Source organism: Schistocerca serialis, chromosome 1, assembly GCF_023864345.2.
Source record: "Schistocerca serialis cubense isolate TAMUIC-IGC-003099 chromosome 1, iqSchSeri2.2, whole genome shotgun sequence".
In the NCBI taxonomy this organism is placed as follows: Eukaryota; Metazoa; Arthropoda; class Insecta; order Orthoptera; family Acrididae; genus Schistocerca; species Schistocerca serialis.
This window is the reverse complement of record NC_064638.1, coordinates 26,824,307-26,843,650: the sequence shown is the minus strand read 5'-3', so window position 1 is coordinate 26,843,650 and position 19,344 is coordinate 26,824,307. Positions and strand designations below refer to the sequence as shown.

Here is a 19,344-nt window from a genome sequence, read left to right as displayed (position 1 = left end):
GGTTCGTGTTGTTACCAGAACCAGTAGAGTGTATAAGGGATGTGAACGGCATCAGATGTTGAGGAACAACATTTATCAGCATCTGTTAGAGTTTGAAAGGGGGCTCATTGTGTGTCTCCATTTGTCTGACTGGTCAAATTGTGCAGTATCGAGATTTGTGGGATATTCAGATGTAAGAGTGGTCTAGAGGACTGATATCTTAGTTATCAAGGTTCCGGCTGAACATGTCTGACCACTACAAGGGGGCATCATTGTATTGAGCATCAAGCACATTGTGACCCATCCGAGAAGAAGTATTAGACCTCCTGCAACACTCTGTCTCATTCTGCACTGTTGGTCAGTGACTAGAAGCAACCAGAGGAGTGACTTACCATCCCATGCATAGGCTGTTGTTAACTCCACAACACAGCTAGCTGCATTTGTAATGGTGCCATGACCAGGAATTGTGGGCTGATAAGGAATGCAACTGCATTGTGTTCATTGATGAATCACAGTTCTGCACTATCTCAGATGGGCACTGTTCGTGGATATGATGATGTCTGGGGAGAGGTCTATTCTTTCAGTGTGTTGTAGAGGCACAGTGGAAACTCTGGTAGCACCGCAATACATCACGGGCATCCTGTGTCCTCGTTTGTAACCTCCAATGCAACAGTATTGTGATGCCATTTTCCAACAGGACAATGCATAAGAGGATGTTGAAGGTAAGTGACTCAAGTTTCAAAGAACAATTGACCACGCACTTGATATAGATGTACCTTGTAGAACAGTTCAAGATGAGAAGGACCCTCTGTGTAAAGAAATTTCTAAAGAAACGTATGTTGCTACATAATAGGTGGAAAACAAAGCATAGGGTTGTACATAGAGCGATCCCAACTGAAAAGTGTTCGGCTATCAAGAGGACAATGCATGAAGCTTTCAATGTTTATCATAGTAGGATCTTAATGAAAGATCTCTCAAAAAACCCAGCGAAATTATGGTCGTATGCAAAGGCTGTTAGTGGAACCGAAATTAGTGTCCACATACTCAGGGTAGATTAAAACTGAAGAAACTGCAGAAAGGTATGAATTTAAGGAGATGGGATGGGTACAAACTGAAAGAACTAGAGGTTGTAGAGTGTTTCAGAGGGAGTATTAAGGAACTATTGGCAAGAACAGGGGAAAGTAATACAGCAGAAGAAGAACGGGTAGCTGTGAGAGATGAAATAGTGAAGGCAGCAGAGGATGAAGTAGGTAAAAAGACAGGTGGTAGTAGAAATCCTTGGGTAACACAAGAAATATTGAATTTAGTTAACACGTTTGCTGCCACTGTAATTGGCCTTGCATTGCCACGTAACCAATTATTTTTTTAATAGAATCTCAAACTGTATTGCTATAAGTAATATAAAACGTATTTATTATTATTATTATTATTATTGTTATTGTTGGCGAATTTTCCCTAAAAGGAAATCGTTAAGCTTATGACTTTGAAGGCTTGTTCTTCTTGTCCTTCCAGTACTCCTTCATTCTCTTGGAGAGGGCCTCTTTTCTCTCCTCAGACCATTCTTGTTTGGTCCGCTGTTTTAGCGCTTCTGACTTTACTTCCCAATTGTCTATGTGTTTTCGGAAGGTGCTTCTGTCTGTGGTGTTTGTGGTGCCAATTGCTTGTAGGTCTTTTCGGACTCCTTCCATCCAGGGTGTCGAGACTTTAAGTGTCTTGATGTGTTCTAGAATTTTCTTGGTGAGTCTTGTTTCAGGGCGTCTATCTAAATGTCCGTAGAATTTAAGGCGCCTTTTTCTCATATCGTTCTCGATGTTCGAATATGCTTCTACTGTTGAGTTCTTCTGTAGTCTGTAGCCATCTGGTGTGGGTCTTCCTCCTAAAATTTTCCTCATGATTTTGCGTTCTTCTTTTTTGATTTCTTCAATTTTGATTTTCCTGTTGAGTGCTAGTGTTTCGCTGGCATACAGTACGGCAGGTTTGATCACTGTGTTATAGTGTCTGATCTTGGTGTTTCTGGAAATGCATTGTTTGTTGTAGACGTTTCGTACCATGCCTAGTGATTTCTGTGTCTTCTGTTGTCTGTCTTCGTAAGCCAGTTTCTCTGTTCTGGTTGGTTCGATGATTTCGCCTAGGTATCTGAAGTGTGTGACCCCTTTAATTTTGCCATACTTGGTTGTGATGTCGTCGCCTTCTCTTGTTAGGACTTGCGTTTTTTCAAAAGAGATTTGTAGGCCGACTTTCTCGGCGCATTCTTTCAGGATTTCGATCTGTGTTTTTGCTGATGTTGGGTCATAGGTCAGTATCGCTAGGTCGTCTGCGAATGCTAGGTAATGGATTTCCAGTCTTTTCCTTCCTAATGTGACTGGTCTCCAGGTGTTTTGTCTCCTGACTTCAGCTTCCCATTCGCTCATTACTTTGTCCAGGACGATGTTGAACAATAGCGGGGATAGTCCATCTCCTTGTCTTAGGCCAGTGTGGATTTCAAAGTGGTCCGAGACTTCGCCCATGAATTTGACTTTGGATTTTGTATTGGTTAGTGTCTGTTCGATTAGTCTTCGGGTCTTTTGGTCTAGGCCTTTTTCTCTGAGGATTTGGATGAGGGACTTTCTGTCGATCGAGTCGTAAGCCTTTTTGAAGTCGACGAAAGTGCAGATGATTTTTTTGGGGCTTGTCATGTGGGACTTTATGATTGATTTCAGGTTGAAGATTTGTTCGGGGCAGGCTCTGTTGGGTCTGAAACCTGCTTGGTATTCCGAGGTGGCGGGTTCCAGTTGTCCTTGCGTTCTGGTGAGAAGGCAGGTTGATAGAATTTTGTAGGTGACTGGTAGCAAGGAAATTCCTCTATAATTGTTTGTGTCTGTCCTGTCACCTTTCTTGTGTAGCGGGTGAATGAGTGCGGTCTTCCAGTCGTCAGGTATGATTTCGGTTGTCCAGGTGTTCTGTATGATTTGTGTGATTTCGTTTAGCGAGTTTGGTCCTAGGTTCTTCAGCAGTTCTGCCGTTATTCCGTCTTCACCGGCTGCCTTGTTGTTTTTCAGTTTCTTTATGCAGTGGAGGATTTCTTCTTTTGTTGGTGATGGTGAGTCTTCCGGTGCGTTGGCCGGTTCTCGGGGTTCGAAGGTTGAGTTAGGTTCCGGGCAATTTAGTAATTTTGAAAAGTACTTCGCGAGCTCTTCACAGTTTTCTTTGTTGGTAAGTGCCAGTTTTCCATCTTCTTTTCTGAAGCAGAGGTTCTGTGGTGAGTATCCTTTGACTTGGTTGGCGAACGTCCTGTAGAAATCCCGTGTGTTGAAATTTCTGAAGTCTTCTTTGATGGAGTTTAGCTGATCGTTTATGTATTTGCGTTTCTCTTGTCTTATTGTTTTCGATGTTTGTCTTTGAATTTCATAGAAGTTGTCCTGTGTTTCTTGTGTTTTGTTGCTGTTGTAGTTTGTGAAAGCTGTTCTTCGATTTTATAGGGCGATTTCGCAGGTAGTGTTCCACCAAGGGTGCCTGGGTTTTCTAGTCAGCGGGATCAGTTCTTTGGCTGTGTTCACAATTTTTTGTTTAAAGCTGGTCCAATCTTTCGCCTCTTGTTTTTCCCAGTGTTCTGTGATGTTCGATTCTCTGATCTTTCTTGTATCAAATTTCGGTGAGGTCAATTTCTTTTTGTGTTGTCTTCTTGGTGTGTGTTTGATTTTGATTCTTGTTAGGTAGTGGTCCGAATCTATGTTGGCGCCTTTTCTCACTTGGACGTCGTGGATTTCTTTCTGGTATTCATAGGAGATTGCCACGTGATCTATCTGGAATTCGCCTAGTGAGTGGACTGGTGATCGCCACGTCTTTTGTTTCTTGGGCTTTTTCATCAGGGAGGTTGACATGATTTTGAGGTTGTTTTGCTGGCAGAGGTCGATCAGTCTGGTGCCGTTTTTGTTGGTGAATTTGTGTGCAGGGAAATTTCCTACTGTTTTTCTGTAGCGTTTTTCTCTGCCGATTTGTGCGTTGAAATCGCCTAGTAGAATTTTCGCGTTGTCTTGGGGTATTTTTGCCAGGGTGGTTTCGAGTTTGTCCCAGAATTTGTCTGTTTCTTCTGGCTTGTCCTTGTTGTCTGTTTATTATTATTATTATTATTATACAAATTTGGCTGTTAAAGACCGTGAAAACAGTTATTTCTTGCGCTTCTGGGAAGTCTTCTTTCTCTCAGTCCACACTTCTTTCATTCTTGCGCTGAAGGCGGCTTTTCTCTCTTCAGACCATTTAGTTCCACAAGTCTTCTTAATTTTCACACCGAAACCCGTGAATGAATTCAGTTTTTTTCTAAAAAGGTTTCTGTTAAATATTGTTTCCTGATCTATGTCCATTTCTTTTAGATCTCTTTCTGTGTTGATAAACCATAAATTTTTATTTTTTAGATTTGCGATGTACGAAAATATTTGTTTTGTAAGCCTATTTGGGTTCATCCTCATGATGTGAGCATAAAAGGAGCATCTTCTTTTTCTAATTTCATCTGTAATTTTGCTGCACTTCGTATACACTTCTTTGTTGCTTTTTAGTCTGTATACAGGCTTGCCTTGATCATCTGTTATTTTCCTGTGTCCAAGAATTGTCCTCACAATTCTTCTTTCACGATTTTCTATCTGTTCTGCATATGTAAAATTTGCCAGTGTTTCTGATGCATATAGTATCTGCAGTCTAATGACAGTCTGGTAGTGTCTGAGTTTAATGTTTTTGGATATACATTTTTTTGAATACATTTGTCTGCAGTAGTGAGTTGCTGTCTCTAGTTTTTGTATTCTAGCCCTGCAGGCTGGATGACCTTTTGCCACAGGCTGAATTAGTTCACCAAGATATTTAAAATGTTTAGATACCTGTATTTTCCCGTATTTCGTAGTTATTTTCTTTGTTGGATTTTTGATATTTGTAATGATTTCTGTCTTTTCAAATGAAATTTGCAAGCCTGCTTTTTCAGCAGTTTCTTTAAGTAATTCTATTTGTTTTATTGTGTCTTTTTGTGTGTAAGTTAAACAGGCGAGATCGTCAGCGAAGGCAAAACAGTTGGTTTCAATGGCTTTGTAGCACTTCCTTCCAATTTGGACTTTCTCAACTCTATGTTTTTGCGTGAGTTTTCTCCATTCTGCTATGACTTTAACCAGAACACAGTTGAAGAGTACCGGGGACAGCGCATCTCCTTGTCTGACGCCGGTTTTGACCTCGAAAAGCCGTGAAATTTCTCCTTGGAATTTTACTTTTGATGTTGTATTTGTTAATGTTTCTTTAATTATGGTGATTGTTGTTTCATCTATTTCATATTCTCGAAGTGTTTTGATGAGTGTGTCCCTATCGATTGAGTCATAAGCTTTTTATAAATCAATGAATGTTATGAAATATTTCTTGCTCCTTGTAGATAAATAGTTCATTGTTGTTTTGAGGTTAAAAATTTGTTCGGTGCAGGATCTTCCTAGTCTGAAGCCAGCTTGATATTCTCCAAGTTTTCCCTCTATAATTGGTGATACACGATTGAGCAGGGCTTTTGATAGAATTTTGTATGGGACTGGGAGAAGCGATATTCCACGATAGTTGTTAACATCCCTTTTGTCACCTTTTTTAAACAAAGGGTGAATTAGGGCAGTTTTCCAGTGACTTGGGATTTTGTTGGTTTCCCATACTTGTTCAAGTTCTTTGTGTAGTGCTTCTACTGATGTTTCTCCCCCAAGCTTGAGCATTTCTGCTGTAATTGTGTCTTCTCCACATGCTTTCCTGTTTTTGAGATTTTTGATTATGTTTGTGATTTCCTCTCGTGTCGGAGGTGTTGAATGTGTTGGTAATGTTTCTGGTTGCATAAAACTGAGAGTCTGGATGGGTGTTTGGCAGTATAGGAGTGTCTCAAAATATTCAGCCAGGATTTCACAGTTTTCAGTATTGTTGGTGGCGAGAGTCTTACTATTTCTCATAAGATTTAGGCAAGGGGACTGGTATCCTCGGAGTTTCTGGTTGAATGTTTTGTACCAAGCTGCCGTGTTGCATTTCTTGAAATTCTCTTCGATTGAGTCCAGTTGTTGTTTTTCATATTGTCTCTTGGTGTTGCGAATAGTTTTCGAGGCATTCTTTCTGGCTTGCTTAAATTCATCAAAGTTGTTTTCAGTTTTATGTGAGTTCCACTTTTTCCAGGCTTTAAGTCTTTCATGCAGAACTTCATTACAGTTGCTGTCCCACCACGGGTGTCTCGGTTTGCTCTTTTTTGGAAAGGTTGTTTCTGTTGCCTCAATCAAGTTGTTCTGAAATTCTTGGAGGTTTTGTGAAGGGGAGAATGTCTTTAGTCTTTTCTGAAAATCCTTGAGGTTAGAGTTGGACTTAAGGTTGTAATTTCTCAGGGTTGTAAGATCAAAATTTATTTTATTTCTGTTTTTATATTCACCGTTTCTGCTTTTCTGTTTGTTTTGTGGGATCAGTTTAGTTTTTATTTTCGTGAGATAGTGATCAGAATTGAGGTTTAGAGATTTTCGGACACATATGTTCAATATTTCTTTTTCACATTTGGAGGAGATGGCAACGTGATCTATTTGAAATTCTCCGATACTCTTTATCGGAGATACCCAGGTTTTTTGTTTTCTGGGAAGATGTTTAAAACGTGTTGACATTAGCTTGAGTTTAAACTGCTTACAGAGCATGATTAACCTTTCTCCATTTTTGTTGGTTCATTTGTGTGCGGGAAAGTTGCCGACAATATCGTGGAATTTCTTTTCTTTTCCAATCTGAGCGTTAAAATCTCCTAGAAGTATTTTTGCATTGTTTTCTCGGATTTCTAATATATGATCCTTAAGGTTTTCCCAGAATTCATCTGTTTCTTCCCTATTTTTAGCATTATTTTTGTCATTTTTGGGAGTGTGAACATTGATTAATGTGTATTTTTTATTTGCACATTGAAAAGTGAGGAAAGATGTTCTCGATGATGTTGACTAAAAATGTTCGACAGAGTTCAGAATTTTTGTGTTTACAGCAAAAGCTGTGCCAAGCTGAGGGCATTTCTTCATTACAATTTTTCCAGGTTTTCCTTTAAATATTCTGAATTTGTTTGATTCAAATGTGTTTTCATCAGTGAAGCGAGTTTCTTGTAGCGCCACAATTTGTATGTCTTCCGTGTGTAACTGGTCTGTAAGGTGCTTAAGTTTTCCCACTTTGAGAAGGGAGTTTATGTTGAGAGTTGCTATGTTGAAGATTTTTCTGGGTTTAATCTTGTTGGATTTGCATGGTGTTGCAGACTCCCCAGAATCCTTGGGTCTGCTTGCGTCGTTGCCGACGGTGGATTGGCCACCTGGGGTAGTTTCGTTATTGAAAGACATTTCCATCATGCGTTAAGATTGTAACTGTTGAAATTCTTCAAAGTTGGGGAGATTACTTGCGTAACTTACCAGGAATACGACTAACGTTGTTAGCGTTAGAAGGTTTCTTGAAACAGCCGCCTCTAACATGAGGAACAGACGCTGCCCACAAGCCGCCCAATCTGGGTACAGATGCTTGCAGTTATAGATTTTTGGTTCCTCCGCTCTCTCAGCCGTTGGGAGTTAAAAATTCCTCATCCGCCTATGAGACCGTTGACCGGTTTTCACCCGTAACCCTAGGCAGGGGCCCTCACAGGGTGCTACCATCCGGAGCCAGATGGACCCAGGTTTTGTTACGAGGTTGTTCTCCTCCCCCTCCTCCGCCCTCATCACTTGTAAGATGAGGATTCGGGCTTGGGACCGGCAATGGCGGAGTTAAAATGTATTTATTATATAAGTAAAAGATAAAATTCACTCTCGTGAATCAAATTTTTTATTAGGCGCACTCAGGCGTCAGTGGCATATCAGGCCATATTCTGTAGTGAGTGGCCATGGATGCGCTAGTGCGTCTCGTTTATTTTTCCTGGAAATTATGACAGAGTACTACATTTTTATTTGGTATTCAAAAATAAAAGGAAAAATCCTAATAACAAACGACATATTTATTGAGCAAAAATATAGTAGAAACAGCGTTCAAAAACAAATACAAGATTTTGAAGAAACTTATGAAATACAATGTATGTCAAATAGCAGAGAAGATACAATCAAGAACTTTACCAATTACACTCAGACAAATAAGTATTAGAAGATAACGATTTCGTGAAATATTATCGGCAATTCCTTTCATGTGAAATAAAGGGTCCTTTTTCCAATAGTCCTGCAACTTCCTCATCCTTATATTTCCCATGTGCAAGAAAACTGGCTGGGCGGTTCTAGGCGCTTCAGTCCGGAACCGTGCGACCGCTATGGTCGCAGGTCCAAATCCTGCCTCGGGCATGGATGTGTGTGATGTCCTTAGGTTAGTTAGGTTTAAGTAGTTCTAAGTTCTAGGGGACTGATGACCTCAGATGTTAAGTCCCATAGTGCTCAGAGCCTCTTTTTTTTTTTTTTTTTTTTCAAGAAAACTCCCAAGAACACTAACAATTCGCCAACCGTCACATCTTTCCAAAAATTTATTTGTGATAGTTCTTTGGTTCCCACAGGAAGGAATAATTCAATTGCGTTTTGATTTGTTCCTTCTACAACTTTCAATAGAAGTTCGTCCGTCAGCAAAAGACGAAAATAATCTAAGGGAGTGTTTCCTGTTGGTTGAATTAGCAGTCCCCCATTTTTTATAAACGGGCAATTTGCCATTCCAACTGGCTTGCATTCCCATGCAACACTTTTATCAGCTGTGTTACCACTTGTTACCACTCCTTCTGCCCTTTCCCTGTCGCTTGGATTCAAGCCATTCCTACAGTCTTATCTAAATCAAACTCGGGTCCGTCAGACTCTTCACTGGATTCCCACCCGTCCTCCCCACTGGCCAGTTCAGTTTCCGAATTGCTTTCTTCTAATATTCATAATAATTCCACATCTGTTAGTTTTTGTACGTTTATTGTGTCCTGTATTTTATGCTTCTTAGGTTCTGAGGGGCCCGCCGTGTCACAACTGTTTTCCATTTTCAGTCCCACAACAAAGAAAAACTGTAGGGAAAAATGTGAACCGCACCCGTAAAAATTGAAAACAATACATTCTCAGAGCGCCTGCCCAATAAACCACACCGAATGGCTGTGCTGACTAAACCATGTGCCTCTCAACAGCTGAGTCTGTCACCGCGCAGGCGCGTCCATGGCATGTGCACCAGTATCGGCCGGGCACGCTGGTGCGCCGATGGCAGCAAACGTGCTAATGAAACGAGAAAATATAAAAGTGCAGTAAATGAAGCAGGCGAAAAGGAATACAAATGTCTCAAAAATGACATTGACAGGAAGTGCAAAACGGCTAAGCGGGAATGGCCAGGGGACAAATGTAAGGATGTAGAAGCAAATATCACAAGGGTGATCTAGATACCACTTACAGAAAAATTAAAGATATCTTTGGAGAAAAGAGACCACCCTATGAATCTCAAGAGTTGAGATAGTAAACCAGTCCTGAGCAAAGAAGGGGGAGCCAAAAAGGAAAGGAGTATATAGAAGGTGTATACAAGGTTGATGTACTTGAGGACAATATTATGGAAATGAAAGAGAATGTAGATGAAGACGAGATGGGTGATACGATATTGCGTGAATTTAACAGAGCACTGAAAGGTGCCAGGACTAGACAATATTCGTTAGAACTACTGATAGCCTTTGGAGAGCAAGCCATGACCAAACTCTTACATCTGGTGAGCAAGATGTATGAGACAGGCGAAATACCCTCGAACTTCAAGAAGAAAATTACCGAACTATCGGAGTAATAAGCCATGGCTGCAAAATATTAACATGAATTCTTTACAGGTGAATGGAAAAACTGGTAGAAGCCGACCTCGAGGAAGATCAGTTTGGATTCTGCAGTAATGTTGTAACATGTGAGGCAATACTGACCCTATGACTTATCTTAGAAAATAGATTGAGGAAAGGCAAAGCTACATTTATAGCATTTGTAGACTTAGAGTAAGCTTTTGACAGTGTTGACTGGAATACTCTCTTTCAAATTCTGAAGGTGTCAGGGGTAAAATACAGGGAGCAAAAGGCTATTTACAATATGTACAGAAACCAGATGGCAGATATAAGAGCTGAGGGGCATGAAAGGGGAAGCAGTGGTTGGGTAGGGAGTGTGACAGGGTTGTAGCCTATCCCCGATGTTATTCAGTCTGTATATTGGACAAGCAGTAAATTAAACAAAAGAAAAATTCGGAGTAGGAATTAAAATCCATGGAGAAGAAATAAAAACTTTGAGGTTCGCTGATGACATTGTAATTCTGTCAGAGACAGCAAAGGACCTGGAAGAGCAGTTTAACGGAATGGACAGTGTCTTGAAAGGAGGATATAAGATGACCATCAACAAAAGCAAAATGAAGATAATGGAATGTAGTCGAATTAAATCGGGTGATGCTGCGGACATTAGATTAGGAAATGAGACGCTTAAAGTAGTAAATTAGTTTTGCTATTTGAGGAGTAAAATAACTGATGATGGTTGAAGTAGAGGGGATATAAAATGTAGTCTGGCAATGGCAAGGAAAGCGTTTCTGAAGAAGAGACATTTGTTAACATCGTGTATTGTTTCTGAAAGTATTTGTATGGAGTGTAGCCATGTATGGAAGTGAAACTTGGTCGATAAACAGTTTAGACAAGAAGAGAATAGAAGCTTTCAGAATGTGGTGCTACAGAAGAATGCTGAAGATTAGTTGGATAGATCACATAACTAATGAGGAGGTATTGAATAGATTGGGGAGAAGAGAAATTAGTGGCACAACTTGACTAGAAGAAGGGATCGCTTGGTAGGACATATTCTGAGGCATCAAGGGATCACCAATTTAGTATTGGAGGGCAGTGAGGAGGGTAAAAATCATAGAGGGACACCAAGAGATGAATACACTAAACAGATTCAGAAGGATGTAGCTTGCAGTAGGTACTGGGAGATGAAGCAGTTTGCACAGGATAGAGTAGCATGGAGAACTGCATCAAACCAGTCTCAGGACTGAAGACCACAACAACAACAACAACAACAACAATCCTTGTGCCAATGAAAAGCTGAATGAAATAAGTAGTTGGGTCAGTGATGTTGAGAAACAGCTGAAATCATTAAAACTGAACATAGATCCAGGCACTTATGGAATCCCTGTTAGATTCTATACTGACTTTGTGGCTGAGTTCACCCCTCTTCTAACTATTCTAACTACACTGAAGAGCCAAAGAAACTGCTACACCTGCCTAATATTGTGTAGCGCACTCATGAGCATGCAGATGTGCCGCAACATGACGTGTGCATGGACTCGACTAATGTCTGAGGTAGAGCACTAGGTAATTGACACGATGAATCCTGCAGGGATTGTCCATAAAGCCAAAAGAGTACAAGGGAGTGGAGATTTCTTCTGAACAGCACATTGCAAGGCATCCCAGATATGTTCATGTCTGGGGAGTTTGGTGCGCAGCGCAAGTGTTTAAACTCGGAAGAGTGTTCCTGGAGCCACTCTGTAGCAATGCTGGATGTGTGGGGTGTCATATTCTCCTGCTACAATTGCTGAAGTACGTTGAAATGCACAATGGACATGAATGGATGCAGGTGGTCCGACAGGATGCTTATGTATGTGTCTCCTGTCAGAGCCATATCTAGACATAACAGAGATCCCATGTCACTCTAACTGCGCATGCCCCACACCATTACAGAGCCTCCACCAGCTTGAACAGTCCCCTGCTGACATGCAGGGTCTATGGATTCATGAGGTTGTCTCGATACCCGTACATGTCCATCCGCTTGATACAATTTGAAACGAGACTCGTGTGACGAGGCAACATGTTTCCAGTCATCAACAGTCCAGTGTCGGTGTTGACAGGCCCAGGTGAGGTGTAAAGCTTCATATTGTGCAATCATCACAGTGGGCCTTCAGCTCTGAAAGCCCATATCAATGATGTTTTATTGAATGGTTCGCACTCTGACAATTGTTGATGGCCCAGCATTGAAATCTGCAGCAATTTGTGGAAGGTTTGCACTTCTGTCTTTATTAGTCTCATTCTTGAAGAATCTTTTTCCGGCTGCAGTGATGTCAGAGAGATTTGATATTTTACCAGATTCCTGATATTTGTGGTACACTTGTGAAATGGTCATACGGGAAAATCCCCACTTCATTTCTACCTATCCCATCGCTCATGCAGTGACTATAACACCACATTCAAACACTCTTAAGTCTTGATAACCTGTGATTGTAGCAGCAGTAACTGGTCTTAACAACTACACCAGACACTTGTTGTAGGCATTGCTGACCACAGCACCATATTCTGCCTGTTTACATATTTCTGATTTGAATGCACATTCCTATACCAGTTTCTTTGGCTCTTCAGTATATAATCTATCATAGATTCCTCGAACAAAAAAGTCATGCCTAATTCTTGGAAAGAGGTACAGGTCGCACCTGTCTATCGTCCAATATACTTGACATTGATTTGTTGTAGAATCTTAGAACATATTCTGAGTTCAAATATAATGAGATATCTTGAACTGAATGAACTCCTCAGTGCCAACCAGCGTGGATTTCGCAAACATCGATCATGTGAAACCCAACTCCTACTTTTCTCACATGACGTACTGAAAGCTTTGGATCAGGTAAACCAGGTAGATGCAGTATTTCTGGATTTCCGAAAAGCGTTTCACTCAGTACCACACCTATGCTTATTGCCAAAAGTATGATGATATGGGGTATCAAGTGAAATTTGTGACTGAATTGAGGACTTTTTAGTACAGCATGTAATCTTGGATGGAGAGTAACTTTGGGTGTGCCCTATAGAAGTGTGTTGGGGCGGTTGCTGTTCACTTTGTTAATTAATGACCTAGCCAATAATATTAATAGCAAAATCAGGCTTTTTGCTGCTGATGCAGTTATCTATAATGAAATTCTGTCTGGAAGAAGCTGCATAAATATTGAGTCGGATCTTGGTGTAGAGATTGGTTACTTGCTCTAAGTGTTTAGAAATGTAAATTTTGCACTTCACAAAATGAAAAATTGCAGTATCCTATGACTGTAACATCAATGAGTCACTGTTGCAATTGGCCAACTCATACAAATACGTAGGTGTAACTCTTTGTAGGGATATGAAATGGAATGATTACACAGGTTCATTTGTGAGTAAAGCAGGTGGTAGACTTCGGTTTATTGGTAGAATACTGGGGAAGTGCAATCAGTCTATGAAGGAGATTACAAATCACTTGTGTGACCAGTTCTAGAATATTGATCGAGTGTATGGGACCTGTACCAGGTAGCACTAATAGGGAATATGGAACGTATACAGAGAAGGGTAGAAAAAATGGTCACGGGTTTGTTTAATTTGTGGGTGAGTGTTACAGAGATACTGAAGGAAATGAACTGGAAGACTCTTGAAGATAGACATAAACTGTCCCGAGAAAATTTGTTAACAAAGTTTCAAGAACCAGCTTTAAATGATTACTCTAGGAATGTACTATAACCCCTTACACATGACTAACATATGGATCATGAGAATAAGATCGGAATAATTACTGCACACACAGAGGCATTCAAACAGTCATTTTTACCATGCTCCATATGTGAATGGGACAGGAAGAAACTGTAGTAACTTTTACAATGGAACGTACCCTCTGCTATGCATCTCATAGTCGTTTGCAGAGTACAGATGTACATGTAGAAGTGGGAATTAAACTGTTGTCCACTACCCTTGAGATCTGTGTGCTGTAACATCTTAGAACATATTCTAAGCTCAAAAATAATGTGATGTCCCAAACAGAATGACCTCCTTCATGCCAACCAGCATGAATTCCAAAAAAATCGAACACAGAAAACTTGCAGTCTTCTCACATGATATCGTGATAACCATGGAACACGGAAGTCAGGTGGACACAGTATTTCAGGATTATCGAAAGTATGATTATGTGAGGTATCAAATTATTGTTAAAGGATGAGGATTTCTTAGTAAAGAGAATGCAGCATGTTACTGTCTTTTGAGAGTCATTGACAGATGTAGAAGTAACTCAGGTTTTCTCCAGGGAAATGTGTTGGGACCCATACCGTTCATGTCATACGTTAATGATCTTACAATGTGAACCGTAACCTCAGACCTTTTGCAAAAGATGCATTATTGATCAAGTATTGTCTGAAAAAGCAGCTCAGATATTCAGTCAGGCCTTGATAAGATTTCAAAGTGTTTTAGAAATTGACAACTCACTTTAAATGTTCTGAAATGTACAGTCGTGCACTTCACAAAACAAAATAACTGTGGTATCCTAAGACTACAATTTCAGTGAGTCACAGTTGGAATTGGTCAATTTACACAAATATCTGGCTGTGCAACGATTGTATAGGTTTTGCTGTTTTGGTTGGCAGGAGAGCCAACACCGTGTTACCAGAGGAGGCCGAAAGGCACGCGTTTTTAGCTCACGCAGGCTGGCGTGAGGTCTGGAACAGGACAAGGAAATTAGAATTTAGAAAAACGGACATAGCTGGTGGAATACTTAACTTTAATCCGTTAATGAAAAACGTCGCTCTTGACGGTACATGCGTCACAAGATCAATAGCAACTGATAATGGCGCCTTGCTAGGTCGTAGCAAATGACGTAGCTGAAGGCTATGCTAACTATCGTCTCGGCAAATGAGAGCGTATTTTGTCAGTGAACCATTGCTAGCAAAGTTGGTTGTACAACTGGGGCGAGTGCTAGGAAGTCTCTCTAGACCTGCCGTGTGGCAGCGCTCGGTCTGCAATCACTGATAGTGATAGTGGCGACACGCGGGTCCGGCGTATACTAACGGACAGCGGCCGATTTAAAGGCTACCACCTAGCAAGTGTGGTGTCGGGCGGTGACACCACATTCGCCATAGGTAAAAGAGGTGCCAGAATTCAGTTCATTGGTAGAATAGTAGGTAAATGTAATAAGTGTTCCAAAACACTCTTGTGACCCATGCTAGACTACTACTCAAGTGTATGGGAGCCACACCAGATAGAACTAACAGGGGATAATGAATGGAAACATAGAAGGGCAGAATGAATGGTCACAGGTTTGTTTGGCCCTTGTGAGATTGTCATGGAGATGCCAAAGAAACTGGCAAACACTTGGAGATAGTCATAAACTATTCCAAGAAAACCTACATACAGATTTCAAGAATCAGTTTTAATGATGACTCTATAATATCATTGGGGGAAGTGGCAACAAAATGACTATTCACGTTGGTGTGTAGAATATATGAGTCTGGTGACATACCATCTGACTTTCGGAAAAGCATCATCCACACAAGTCTGAAGACGGCAAGAACTGACAAGTGCGAGAATTATCGCACAATCAGCTTAACAGCTCATGCATCGAAGCTGCTTACAAGAATAATATACAGAAGAATGGAAAAGAAAATTGAGAATGCACTAGGTGACGATCAGTTTGGCTTTAGGAAAAGTAAAGGGACGAGAGAGGCAATTCTGACGTTACGGCTAATAATGGAAGCAAGGCTAAAGAAAGATCAAGACACTTTCATAGGATTTGTCAACCTGGGAAAAGCGTTCGACAATATCAAATGGTGCAAGCTGTTCGAGATTCTGAAAAAAGTAGGGGTAAGCTATAGGGAGAGACGGGTCATATACAATATGTACAACAACCAAGAGGGAATAATAAGAGTGGACGATCAAGAACGAAGTGCTCGTATTAAGAAGGGTGTAAGACAAGGCTGTAGCCTTTCGCCCCTACTCTTCAATCTGTACATCGAGGAAGCAATGATGGAAATAAAAGAAAGGTTCAGGAGTGGAATTAAAATACAGGGTGAAAGGATATCAATGATACGATTTGCTGATGACATTGCTATCCTGAGTGAAAGTGAAGAAGAATTAAATGATCTGCTGAACGGAATGAACAGTCTAACGAGTACACAGTATGGTTTGAGAATAAATCGGAGAAAGACGAAGGTAATGAGAAGTAGTAGAAATGAGAACAGCGAGAAACTTAACATCAGGATTGATGGTCACGAAGTCAATGAAGTTAAGGAATTCTGCTACCTAGGCAGTAAAATAACCAATGACGGACGGAGCAAGGAGGACATCAAAAGCAGACTCGCTATGGCAAAAAAGGCATTTCTGGCCAAGAGAAGTCTACTAATATCAAATACCGGCCTTAATTTGAGGAAGAAATTTCTGAGGATGTACGTCTGGAGTACAGCATTGTATGGTAGTGAAATATGGACTGTGGGAAAACCGGAAGAGAAGAGAATCGAAGCATTTGAGATGTGGTGCTATAGACGAATGTTGAAAATTAGGTGGACTGATAAGGTAAGGAATGAGGAGGCTCTACGCAGAATCGGAGAGGAAAGGAATATGTGGAAAACACTGATAAGGAGAAGGGATAGGATGATAGGACATCTGCTAAGACATGAGGGAATGACTTCCATGGTACTAGAGGGAGCTGTAGAGGGCAAAAACTGTAGAGGAAGACAGAGATTGGAATACGTCAAGCAAATAATTGAGGACGTAGGTTGCAAGTGCTACTCTGAGATGAAGAGGTTAGCACAGGAAAGGAATTCGTGGCGGGCCACATCAAACCAGTCAGTAGACTGATGACAAAAAAAAAAAAATATACTACAACTTCGTACATTATAACAAGATTGGATAAATTGTAGTGCAAACAAAGGTGTTTACAGTCATTCTATCTGCATTATTGAATAGAACAGGAACAAATTCCAATAACTGATAGAATAGGAAGTGCCTTGTGTCATGTACTTGCCAGGGATTTGCAGAGTATAGATGTAGATTTTGATGTGGTCTGTAGATTTTGATGTCGGCTGTTATTTATCTCATGTGACAAATGTTGTTAGTAGCTGAACACTCTCTGAAGGTGATTAAATAAACTAAAACCAGTAATGCATTTTGTGATTTTTGACTGTTAGCAATTAAATTTATTATTAGAAACAATTGATGTTGTTTCAGAAGACATAGTGTATAAAATTATATTTGTTTATCCTTCCTTTACATGTGGCAAGGGCCTTATCGACCATATGCCTGCTCTACGAGCCTCTTCCATTTCTGCCTGTCCAGTGCGCTGTTTGTCCAGTTACTGTTGCTGTCCATCCTAGTTGTGTCCTCCAGAATGTTACCCCGCCATCTGATTCTGGGTCTCCCTCTTCCTCTCGTTCCATCTATTGTTCTGCTGAATGCCATTCTAGGTAGTCTGTTCTCTGTCATTCTTGCTGTATAGCCTGCCCAATTCAACCTTCTCCTCTTGAGCACTTCGACGATGTTACGGTGTTTGTACAGCCCTCTTAATTCTTCATTTCTTCTTATACTCCATTCCATGTTATTTTCTTTGTATACAGGTCCAAAAATTTTCCCTTGTACTTTTATTTCGAATATTAACAGTTTTTCTTCATCTTTCTTTCTAAATATTAATGTTTCACATCCATATAACATCACAGTTATAATGGTTGATTGATATAAGTGGATTTTGAAGTTACTGCTGAGTGATCTTTTTCTTAGAATTTTGATGAAACTAAAAAGTGTCTTGTGCTGTTGATGAACAGGCATCTAGTTCTATATCTGTTCTGCTGTTATTACTAAAAAGACTTCCTAGGTGCTTGAAGTGGTCAAAAGTCTTCAAATTGAATCCATCTACAGTCAGAGGTGCATCTTTTCTGGTTTTCTTACTTATGGGCAGGTATTCTGTCTTTTCTTCATTAACATGTAATCCTGTTTTCTCAGCAATTTTGTAGTAATTTTGCATCATTCTGATTAATTCTCTTTTGGAACTACTTATTAGTGCTACATCATCTGCATAGGCAAGTCTTGTGATGTTCACATCGTGCAGCTGGATCCCTTGTGGACTGGTTTTAGAAAATTCTCTATCAATCTTCTCTTAGGACAAGGTTAAATAAAATAGGTGAAATGGCATCCCCTTGTCTCAGTCCAGTGTACACCTTAAAATTTTCAGTTTCTCCTATCGGTCTCTTTAAGCGACATAAAGTTTCATCTATACACATTTTAACTAATCTGATTAATTTTGATGGTATTTTAAATTCCTTCATTATATTTAGGAGTGTGTGTTGGTGTATGCTATCATAGGCCTTTTTAAAATCTATGAATAATATGTGGACATCTACATTGAATTCCCTCGCGTTGTCAGTTACTTGTCTTAGGGTAAATAAGTGATCTAATGTGGATCTGTTTCTGCGGAAACCGCATTTGTAGTCCCCAGTCAGTTCTTCTGTTATTGATATCAGCCTGTTTAATAGGCAGCTCGATAAGATTTTGTAGGTGACATCCAGTAAGGCAATTCCTTTGTAGTTATCACAAACTAGTGGGTCATTCTTCTTAAATATGGGGCACACAATTGTAGTTTTCCAATCTGCAGGAATGGTTTCTGTCTCCCAAATTGTTTCTATTAACGCCTGTATTTCTAATTCCAGTTGTGGGCCTCCCTTCTGTAATAACTCAGCGTATATCTTGTCCTCGCCACAAGCCTTGTTATTCTTTTGTTTCTTTATTGCTTGCTGTATTTCATTTACTGATGGTGTTGTAACTGTATCAGCTGTATCAGTTGTATCAGGTTCTTCCAATTTAAAGTAATAGTGTGGGTCATTGCATTTGAGAAGTTGTGAAAAGTATGTCTTCCATCTGTTTTGTATGTCACTTTTGTTGGTCAATATTTTCCCATACTGATTTTTTATAAACTGTTCCCTTTTATTGAATTTACCAAAGGATTTTTTTATATATTGATACATCTGCCTTGTCCTGTGATCTTGGAAATCCTCTGCTTCTCTGATCATATTGTTATAGTATTCCCTTTTCTCTTGTCTTAGGGTTCTTTGCGTTTCTTGGCGGTGTTTATAGTATCTTTCCTTCAATGTCATATTGTCCCTTTCTTTAATCCATACATTCTTCGCATTTCTTCTTTCCAGCACTTTTTCTTGACACTTTGTGTTAATCCAAATTTTATTAGGTCGTTTTCTTTCACCCATGATTTTGGAAGCTGCTTCTTGAATACAGCCCTTCAGGTGTCTCCATCTGCTTTCGACATCCTTTGGTTCTGCATTGGTCAGTCTCGGTTTTGTTAGATTGCTTTTAATTTCTTTTGTAAAATTTTCTTTTATATCTACTTTCACCAGGTTTCCTATGTTATATCTTGTAATTTCTTCTCTATTTCTATTTACTTTCCTTTTGAGTTTCACTTGTCCTGATCTTGTCTTGTCAGTAAAAGAGACACACACACCATTAGTACACACAACCAAACACGCCTCACGCACACGTGACTGCCAACTCCAGCATCTTGAGCCGGAAACTTTTTAATACTCATCAGAGTAATTACTTGTCAGATTTTAATGTGCCCCACATGGAAGAATGAGGCTAGTAGCTGGTTGCTGTCCTGGAGAGCCCTGTGTCTGTGACCTCAGTTA

The 19,344-nt window shown here is 40.1% G+C and overlaps 1 protein-coding gene across 6 annotated transcripts in view; it reads left to right on the top strand.

The window, feature by feature from the left end:
• The window catches only part of LOC126461015 (tight junction protein ZO-1), a 724,130-nt gene that overhangs the window by 489,879 nt on the left and 214,907 nt on the right, over nucleotides 1–19,344 (top strand). The gene's annotated exons all lie outside the window — the stretch shown is intronic.